Here is an 11,638-nt window from a genome sequence, read left to right as displayed (position 1 = left end):
ATAGTACATATTCTCCTGTTCATCATGTTGTTAAACAAGAAACATATTACTTACAATAGAGAAAAATTCGTGGTGGAAAATAAGTGAAGAATGGTATGTTTCAATCTTCATTCAGACTCCATCTACTCCTCTACAGTGGTGAGTATCCTTTTTCATCATGAGTCCCTTGCAGTTGTCCTGAATCATTGCTGTGTTGAAAAGAGTTAAGTCATTCACAGTTGATCGTGATACAATATTGGTCTTATTTTACAGGTACAACATTCTTCGGTTCTGTTCACTCACTTTGTGTCACTTCATATGTTTTTCTTACTTTTTTAAAGTGCTGAAATATTTTTTAAAATAACCATTTTCAAAGGAAATCTTGCTAAGAGGTTGTTGGGCCTTATTAAAAAGAACATATAATTTTAATTTTATCTTTTCTTGATGATTCAAGGGGAATAGCTATCATGCTTTTCTCTGCTTCCTGATTTCCCTGGCTTCCTTTTGCAAGAGAGTCTTTTCAGATATCCTTTAATATTAGAATCTTTACTTTGAGATAATCTCCAATTTATTCTCTTCCTATTTAACATTTTCTCTGCATTGGAATGGAAATTCCTATAACCTAAGCAATGTTTTTGCCATTTTTTTGCCTATATGCCTATCAAATGAGATAGAATTTTAAAATGCTTAGTACAATGACTGCATATTGCTGTTATTATTTAGTTATGTCTGACTCTCGGTGACCTCATTTGGGTTTTCTTGGCAAAGATTCTGGAGTGGTTTGCGATTTCCTTCTCCAGCTCATTTTACAGATGAGGAAACTGAGGCAAACAAGGTTAAGTGATTTGTCCTGGGTCACATGGCTAGTGTCTGAGGCCAGATTTGAATTTAGGAAGGTGAGTCTTCCCAATTCCAGGACTGTCGCTCTATCCACTGTGCCACCTAGCTGCTCCACCTGAACATAGTATGTACTTAATAAATTTTTTTTTCTCCTCTACCCAGCCCTCACACCCTTATCACACAGAATGTGACTAGAATTCAATAAATGCTTAATAAATGTTTGGTCTTGAAGATGTCCATTATTTTTTTCTTAAAGGTCTTTCCCTAACAAATTTGTGATTGTGTGATGATTAAGGTAATCTGAAACTTGATGTCTAAATAAATGGTGCATTATTATGCAAATATCACTTTGAATAAGCAGAAAACCTTTAGAAATAAACATTTAAAGGAAAAATAAATTTTGGGTAGAGTGAGTGGAAATTCTCTAAAACATTAAAAGATATTTACTTTCATCAATGTAAGCAAACTGTCCTTTGACACATATTCAAACCCCTCCATATTTTAGTAATCCCCTTAAACTCCCACCAGTACACAACAGCTCACTTTTTTTGGTAATTAGCTTCCTAGTATTGAGATTAGATTGGTCCTCCACTCAAAGCTTTATCTATGTATCAGATATCCTGGAGAATCCTTCAAGAACCCAGACTAATTTTTGTGTCATCATAAATCTTCAGAGTAGATTTTTATGTAAAGAGGAAAAGGCTATCTGTTCATGAATATAATGAAATGTTTTATCCTTTAGTGAAAGATGAATGAAAAAATTAGTAATTAAGCATCTACTATGTGCAAAGCACTCAGCTGAGTACCAAGAAAATAAATAAAAAAGGTGGACAGTCCCTGTTCTCCAGCACTTAAACTCTCATTGGGGAGACTGGACACTGATCACCTAATCAGAAGACTATTGCCTAATTTCTTTTTTCAGTTTCTGAGACTAATGGTTTGCTTACTTAGCTGATCACTGATATCCCCAGAGATAGTTAGCATGAAATCCAGTCTCACCAGGTAATCAAACTAAATGAAGTAACTGGCAGATTGCCAGCCATTCTATCCACTCAGAAGAAATTCCCTTACTTTCTGACAGGCTAGCTGGAATTTCACCATAAAAATGTTTGTCCTTTTGTTCTAAAAGGTTGTCCAGTCTTCGAAATTGTCCTATTAACAAATATCTAATGTGGGCAGAGCAGCCTGTGCAGTGAGCTTGAAAAATGACCCTTGTAGTATACCCTCAGCTTCAAGGTACTTGGATTGCACCAGGGCCAGATGAGGACATTTGGACCAGCTCCTGCCCCCTGGCCTTGGGCCAAAGGTCTTTCAACATAGCTTGGTCTTGATAGGGCATTTCATAATGTATCCCAACCCCAGAAACATAATTCCTTTCTGTACAATAGACTGTAAGCACCTTGAAGCAGGGATTATTTGTCTTCTATCCCCAGGATCTTGTTTTACAGCTTTGTCTTAATCAATATTTCCTTTAATGCTTCAGTTAAACTCTATTTAATCAAGTTCATTCAATGTAAAAATTATTTTTTTACCTTTACCTTTTTTCTTAGAATCAATCAATTTGTTCCAAGATAGAAGAGTGGTAAGGGCTGGGCAAATGGGATCTAGAAACTTGTCCAGGGTTACACAGTATCTGAGGTTACATTTGAACTGAGGACCTTCTGTCTCCAGACCTGGCTCTCTATCCATTGAGCTACTTAGCTCCCCCTCATTCAGTGCAATTTATTTTAGTTCCATTCAATTGAATGAATGTGTATTGAGGAATAGGAACTATAAAACTATATAATACCTACAAGAAAAAGGAAGAATAATTTCTTTCTCCTCATGATGAGATAGATGGTGGTGTCTTGGATAGAGAGCTGAACTTGAAATTAAGAAGACTACTTTAAATTAAGAACACTTGGGTTTTAATCCACTCTCATGAGATGTGTGACCCTGGACAAGTCACTTAACCTCCTTCTGCTTCAGATTCCTCATCTGAAAAAAGAGGGAAGTGGACTCAGTAACTTCTAATGTCTCTTAGAACTCCAAATCTATAAACTCATGATCCTGTGAAATATAGTGTCTAAAAGCTAGGTGGCATGGTGGATAGAGTGCTGAACCTACAGTTAGGAAGACTCTTCCAGACTTCAAATCTGGCCTTAGATACTTCCTAGCTTGATGACCTTGGGCAAGTCACTTAACCCATTTTCCTCAGTTTCCTCATCTGTAAAATGACCTGGAGAAGGAAATGTCAATCTACTCCAGTATTTTTGTGAAGTAAACTCTAAATGAGGTCACCAAAATAACAAAAGTTAGTGCAGTTTTAGTTTATGTTTTTAAAATTTCAGTAAGATTTTTTAGAGATCTTGTATATTCAGAATAAATACAAAACAAATACAATGGGATGGCCAATGAGGGAGGGCATTAGAAGTTGGAATAATCAACAAAGGTCTAATATAGAGTGGGGGTACTTGAGTTTTTCTTGAAGGAAGTTAGCAGTTATATAAAGTAGAGAAGTGGAGGTCATACATTCTAGCTATGTGGAATAGGTATGAGGATGGAACATGGAATACCATGAGTGAGGAATATGGAGAGGATATATTTATCTGGACTTTGGAATGAGACAAAAGTAAAGATAGAAAAATAGAATGGCTTTTGTCTGACCCTGTCTCCTAGCATGGGTGGTTCCCTGGGTCTCTGCACTGGGTGATGATCTATCATAAGTTTTAAGACTGGTAAGGTCAAGGCAACAAAAAGCACCTACTATGTGCCAAACACCTAGTATGCTAAGTGCTGAGATTACAAAGAAAGGCAGAAAGAGTCCCTGCCCTCAAGCAGTTCATATTTTAATGGAAGAAACAAAAGGCAAATATCTTTGGGCCTAAAAGACATACACGGAGGTACTCTTGGAAAGAAGTCACTAGAATTGAAGTGGATTGGGAAAGGCATCTTGCAGAAGGTGGGATTTGAGCCAAAATTTAAAGGACACCAGGGAAGCCAAGTGGTGGTGAAAAGTGTATTCTAAGCATGGAGAAAAGCCAGTGAAATGGCAAGGAGTCAGGAGATGGAGTGTCTTGTGAAAACATCAAGTGAGTCATCTAGCTGGGTTATAGAATAGAGAACAAGAAGAGGAATAAAGGAGAAGACTAGAAATATAAAAGGGACCAGGTTGTGAAGGACTTTAAAAGACAAAGAGGATTTTATATTTTATCCTGTAGGTAATAGAGAACCCCTAGAGTATGTGCGTGTGTGTATGTGTGTGTTGATAGTCAGCTTCTTTAGGAAGATAATTTGTTAACTAGGTGGTTGATAAAATGGAGGAAGGGGAAACTTGTTTCAGTGATTGTTTCATATTTTGCCTTTTATACACTGTAGCATATATATTATATTTTTATATAAATGTAAGGAGTAACACACATATTGACATGGAGTGATCATTCCAGTGGCATTAGGGAGCCACTGGACTTTATTAATTAAGGGAACCATATAGTCAGATCTGTGTTTAAGGAAAAGCACTTTGATGGATACAAAGAAGATGATTGGTAAGCCAGTTAGTAGTCCATTACGACAATTTAGGTAAGTGGTAAGGAGACCCTGCACTAAGACAGTTGGATGTGTGAACTGACAGTTTAGATGCAAGACATATTGTGGAGGTAGAAATAACAATATTTAACCAATTGGACATGAAGTGGAGGAGAATGAAGAGTCAACAATAAAGCTGAGGTTATAAAGACTGGAAGAATGATGATTTTCTATTATAACTAAAATAGGAAAGCTCAGTGGAAAGGAGGGTTTTGGGGGAGGGAATATGTAAACCAGATATGTTGAGATTGAGATATGAAGATTGAAATGCCTAGCAGGCTGCTAATGACAGAGGACTAAGGCTCAGTACAAAGGCTTAGATTGTATATAAACATCTGGAGATCATCTTTGTAGACATCATAATTAAGCTCATGAGAGCTATTGAAATCACTGAGAGAGTAGAGATAAAGAAGAGAGTCCTGGACAGAGTCTTGGGATATATCCACAGGTAGGGAGAATAGGTTATGTGTTGAAAAGATACTGAAGTGGTCAGGCAGATAGAGGAAATAGGGAAGAATGATGTCACAAAAACCTAGGAAGGAGATAGTGATTATCCAATAGGAGAGAATAGTCAACAGTATCAAACATATTGGAAAGTTCAAGAAGGATAAGCAGGAGTATGCTGGTAAATGATAATCAGTTTTCTAGGGAAAAAAAGCCTGCACAACATACTTTGGTTTAATATTCATTATTAAACTTTTCTTCATTGCTTTCTTAAGTTTAGCCAATCAACACAGCAATACATCAAAACCTGGTTTGTCTATTTCAAAAATGTAAATGTTCATACTGAAAATTTAACAATTAACTCTCATGAGTCAGTATGAGTCAGCTCCTGCACAGCTCTGACTGGATAAGTATGGTGACATATTTAAAGCATTGTTTTAAAATTTTTATGTATTGAGAATCTTGGAAAGATATCGGCATGTTAGGACCTAGAGGACCTAGACCTTCTTTCCAAAACTCCAAGAAAGCTATAAAATTTCAGTCAAAGAAACAAAATGATAAAGAAAACTAAAGAGGACCATTAATAAACTCTATATAGTCTAGGACAGAGAATTTCCATAATCTTGCAGAAACTGAACCCAAGATAGGGAAAATGAAAGGTGAAGTTTAAAAGAGTTCAATCTTCCAAAAGAAGATGTGAGACCACCATTCATTGTGGCGTGACCCAAGAAGCTCATTTATGAGAAATATAGGGCCACACCAACCTCTAGGCAGCTTGAACCTGACCCAATATCCTAGGAATTCATGCCCAATCCAGCAATCAACCTGTTTATCTTAATTTGAATCCCAGCAAGAAACAAAGAAAAACAATTTCGCAGAAAGTAGATCCTAATCTTAGTCACTGAAACTCAAGGTCATGCAGGACCTACCTACGTCATCCAGGAGTATGGAAATAGAGTCTGATCCAAGTACAAGTCCTCATAGTAAAAATTGAGGTTGGAGATATGAGAAAACAGAAGAAAATATTTAAATACAATGAAGAACTACAATGGATTGTAGAAGCTACAGATCAAATCTGGAAGAAGAGAGTTAATTCCACATAAAGTTCAAGTGGTGCCAGAGAAAAGAATATCCTGGCCATAAGGCTACAGAAATACTTACAAAAAATGGAATTATAGGTACAAAATGGAATAGGTGGGGAAGAAAGAATGGCTAAGAGATAGTGACAGGCCTTATAGAATAACTGAAGTTCTTGAACATTAAAATGGGTCAAACAAAAAAAACCAACCCAATAATAACTCCAAACAACAAGAAATATTAAAACAAAGTCAAATGCTTGAAAAAAAGAGAAAAAATGTAAGGCATATATTTTAAAAACAAAGCAAAAAACTGACCTAGATAAAAGGTAAAGGGAGATAGTTTATGATTCGTTGGATAACCTGAAAATCATGACCAAAGAAATGATCCAACTTGATTTCCATCTTTCAAGAAATCATAATTGAAAACTTCCCAGATCTCTTTGAATTTGATAAAAAAGTCAAGACAGAAAGAACACATGTTATCTCCTAAAAGTAATCCCAAATGAAAACTCCTAGAAATGTCATAGTCGAAACCCAGAGCTTGCAGTCAAATGAAACATACAATAGGAGCTAAAAAAGAAATAGTTCAAGTGCCAAAGTATAACAGTCAGATCATATAAGACTTAGAAGCTATCACTTTAAAGGAAAGGGGAATATGGAATAGGACATTCCATAAGGAAAAGATACAAGTTTATAACAAAGAATAACCTATCCATAAAATTGAATATAATATTTTAAAATATAATCTTACACCAAAAAATTTGGTATTTCCAAACATTCTTGACTAAAATCTTTAAATGAATAGATACTTAGAAATGGAAAATCAGGAGAAAAGGGAAGCATGTTGAAGGTACCCAATTTGATCAACTGGAAGGACCTATGTGAGGCTGAGTTGTTTATATGCTGATAGGGATAGAAGAAACAAGTGTATTTTCAGAACCCTAATTCCTTCATAGGTTGTAGCAAAATGAGGAAATGGTCTTGTTCTACTTTGATCAGCTTAAGAGAAGGAAATAGTAAAGACATGGAGGAAAGAAGGAAGGAGAGTGAACTCACTATCTCACATGATGAAGATACATGAGATAAAGAAGCTAAAAATATGGAGGAAGACATAAGAACAGGAAACCCATGAACCACATTATTCTTTGAACTAGACAAAGAAAGTTTGAATACACTTTCACATAGACACAGAGATAGATGCACACTCAAATACATTGCAAAGAAATACATTAAAATTAATAGAAAAGTAGGTAGGGAAAAGGAGAAGGGAAAGGATATTTAAAAGGAAGGACAAGATAAGTGAAGGACGAGTCATAAGGAAAATAAATGCTAGCTTTTGGGAAGGGAGCAGAAGATGAAGGAGGAATTAAAAGAAATGAAAGAAGAGTTAAAATATAGGAGTGGAAACAAGTCTTTGACTTCAGAATGTCAGTCAGTCTCAACATATTCAACCTTTGTTCTCTCTTTGTTAACTTAAGGTTGATGTGTCTTACCTGGAAAAGACACAAGTTGTGGTATTACCTTTATCCATTGTCATACTTCAGTGGAAGAAATCCAACAGAAGATTACAGTGAGACTGTCATTTCCAGTATTCTGGACACTATGCTTCTATTGATGCAACCTAAGATCTCATTTCATGTGAAATATCTAAGCGAGTCACATTGTTGATTCAGCTTTCTGTTCACTGTTCCAACCTGCTCTCTGCCAGCATTTTTCAAATTAACTGTTGTCTAGACATACTTTCTCAACTCTGCAGTTGAGAGTCTTCATATAGTACTTTACTTTTATCTCTAGTATAATATGTTTTATTTGATTCAGCTGAATATTTCAAGTTTTTTTTGGAGGGGGAACTTGACTTTGTCATCTGATTTTTTAGCTTTTTCTCAAAGCATGATGACACTTGCAAATTTGATGAGCATCCTATTATTTAATATTCAAATTATTAATAAGTCTCAAAGAGTATAATAGGAAACATGCTGTAGTGAAAAGCATTCTGGATTTGGAGTCAAGAGAACTGGATTAGAATCCAAAATCCATTATTTGCTCTAAGATCTAGGTCAGATTACTTAACCTTTCTGGGTCTCAGTTTTCTCATCTATAAAATGTAGTGGTTGGATTAGAAAATTTCTAATGTCCTTTCCAGCTCTAAATCCTATAAGTTTCCTTATGACACCCAGTGGGCTGCTATTCTAGTGGAGACCTCATTTGAGACTGACATCAGTCCATTATTTCATTATTCATTGTGTCTAAATTCCTGGATTTAGATTCAATTAAATAAATACTTATTAAGCATCTATTACAGCTAGATACTATGCTAAGCTCTGGGGATACAATTAATTAAAAAAAAGATAATCCCTGCCTTTTAGAATTTCACAATCCATTGGAGGTGGGGAACACAACACATAAAAAGGAGGTAGGAAAGGGGGCTGGGATTTGTAATCATTTCTACTGCTCACTAACTAGTAGTATGACCTTAGGCAGTATATTTAACATTTTTGTGCTTCAATTTATTTGTAAAATGGGGATAATAATACACTTTTTGCTTAAAGAGCTCTTGTTGGGATCAAATGAAACAATAAATTCAAACATTTCGTGTGCTTGGAAGCCTAATACAAGTTCAGAAGGCATATTATTATCAAAGGACAAATGGACGGCTATAGAATCTTTATCCATAAGGCAGGTAAAGATAGGGTAAATAATTAATCATCTGTCTTTAGATGCCTGACTTTCTTGAAGTAGAGGGAAATTGAACTCTTGAAAGTCCTTCTCTGTTTGGACAATTCTATGAACTCCTCAGAATAGGGAGAAGTAGATAGAGAGGAGACAAATTAAGTTAAATTGAGAAATCCAGTGGAATACTATTGACTCACAATTTTAAAATGTGAAGAAAATGAGGAAATTATTTTTAATATTGTGTATTTCACAGATGCTGATGAAGATAGTCATGTTAAAATTGATAATGAAGATGAGGCAGTTGTAAAGTTTGGGAAGCTTGGCCAGGGATTCCTAGACAGTCATAGTCATTCTTATGTTTTTGGAGGGTATTTTAAGGAGGAAGGAGGGTACCAGAGAATCAGGCAAAGATACAGGACTGAATAGAACAGACAAGGTTTAGAGCTGCAGTTTAGTGGCAAAGGGATGATGACAGAAAAATTGAATGTGTTATTCACTCAACAAAATGGGATGAGCTAAAAGATGGAGATTTGAAAAATACCAATGATAGGAATAAGGAGATGATAAAAACAGAACCACAAGAAGAAATAGAAAGACATAGAACTTTGGAACAAAGAGAGCCCCTACATTTCCAAATGGAAGGAAAACATCAGAGGAAATAAAATCTAAAATAGCACATATAACTCAATGGTGAATTTAGGCAAAAACCAGCTAAAGAGAATATAAATGAAGGAAATGATACTGTCACACATCCAGGTCAGACTAACATAGCAGAGAGTGAAGACAGCATGCTAAGTGATATCAGATGGATAAAAAATGTTTCCATTAATACTATGGAATTAAATTTCCTTCTCATTTTTTGGGGGGAGGATTAGAATTAGTCAGTGCGGAATAAATCAATTACCATACACAAATGAAAGCTGAGGTTTCTTGCCTACTGATGGCATAGATTTCTTCCATGAAATCAGAGTAGTTCAGACTCAAGCATGTCATCAGAATTCCAGTTAGGTCATGAACAAAACATTTCAGAGGAGAATCACCATTTTGTTTTATTTTTTTAACTTTAGGGATAAATTCAGGAAAAACAATTTTAAAATAAGAGTTATTCGCCCAGAATTAAGACCAAATTGAAAATCATAATTATAGATTTTAAAAAAAAGTATAGTTTCTTTTCCTCATGTCAGGGTGAAATAAAAATGGGCTAGGGCAGGGAAGGTAATTTAACCATTTAAAGATATGATTATTTCATTAATATTTACTTTTTTCTGATTAAATATTCATGAGGCCTGGCCTTCCATCCTTCTCTAACAGTGTTGCTTTCATGACCATCTGCACTGGTTAAGAACATGGGAGGTCTCAATTAGCCATTCAGACTGACAGAGAGGACTCACCACCAAGGGGCTTTTCCCCTGCAGTGGGTTGAAAACAGATGATGTGTGTGTGTCTATGGACATAAGTACATCACATTGAAGAAACATCAGGAGCATAGCAGTGCCTTCAAGAAGGCTGAGATATATGTTTCTCGAACTGGACCAACATTCCTTAGTATGCCATCTGAAGTTTCTTTTCAGTGTGACCTGAATCTTTTGTAATAGGACCCCCCCCCCCCCAATCTATTCTCTCCCAAGATGGTTTACACATGAGTAATCTCTGAGTTTCATGCATACTTTTGTGTAGCATCTTTTCTGGTCTATTTTTTTCCTCTTTCTGAAACTTTAGGTCTCTCTCCAGTCCAATAAACATGGATGAATGGAAACTCACATTATTTGCCACATAAGATCTGGTGGAATGCATGACACAGTAGGATGAAGGACTCCTGACACCCAGATCCATGCTCTGATAGCCATGAGGTTGGCTTCTCTCCAATGTTAGGCTGAGCTTAGAGGCTCTACTTCTGACTTTATTCTTAATGTTGAGTGGATGTGTGATCTCAGACAAGACAGCTTAAAGTCAATAGACCACAGGCGGTCTGTGAACTTGGGATAAAAATATCTTCCTCTAATAGAGAGGTGAAGATAAATGAAGAAAGCTATAATGTAAGTAGTCATTTAGGTGGTGCAGTGGGTTGAGTTCTGAACCTGGAAGCAGGAAGATTCATCTTCCTGAGTTCAAATCTGGCTTCAGATACTTACTAGTTGTGTGACTCTGCCCAAATTATTTAACCCTGTTTTCCTCAGTTTCCTAATCTGTAAAAATGAGCTGGAGAAGGAAATGGCAAACCAGTCTGGTATCTATTAAAAAAACCCAAATGGGGTCATGAAAAGTCAGACACAACTTGGATGACTTAACAGTAAATATTATAAGTAGGACATATCAATAGTGTATAAGCATAAATATTCTAAATGTTACAGATAGAATAGATATGTAGACATTAAGGCTAAGTTCAAGTTGTAGCTCTGAGTCTATCTTTTCAAACTTATTTCCCCACTATCTTCTCCACACACCTTATTTATCAGCCAAACTCTCTACTTGCAGTTCCTTAAACTTGGCATTCTATCTCCTATTTTTCCATCTTTATATGGTCTGTCCCACATCTCTAGAATGTGTTCCTTCTTCCTGAGAACCTTAGCTTTCATGGAGGTTCAGGTCAGGTGCCATCTTGTGTGGGAAGCCCCTTCCTAATTTCCCTGGATTTTAGTACTCTTTCCCTCCTCAAATAATATTTACCAGTTGGTGTCAATGTTGTATGTATGTCACTCAGAGAAGTGACTATTTTGTTTTGGTCTTTGTATTCTCAGTGCCTAATACACAGCTTTGCATACAGCATACATCAAATAAATCTATGTTGAATTTAACCTAGTCTTTATACATTGAACCTACTCTTTGAAAATATTACAAATGTGATCTCCTCCCCCTCTCCAATTCAATTTCAGTGATATTGAAATAGAGTGACTAAGAATTATTTTATGTGAATAAAATGGTATCTTGGACAAATGGATCACCTTTCCTATTAAGTTTTTAGATTCCCTAAGGACTCTCTCTTTCTCTCTCTCTCTCTCTCTCTCTCTCTCTCTCTCTCTCTCTCTCTCTCTCTCTCTCTCTCTCTCTCTCTCTCTCTC

Source organism: Gracilinanus agilis, chromosome 4 (genome assembly GCF_016433145.1).
Source record: "Gracilinanus agilis isolate LMUSP501 chromosome 4, AgileGrace, whole genome shotgun sequence".
Lineage (NCBI taxonomy): Eukaryota > Metazoa > Chordata > Mammalia > Didelphimorphia > Didelphidae > Gracilinanus > Gracilinanus agilis.
This window is presented reverse-complemented; position numbering follows the sequence as displayed.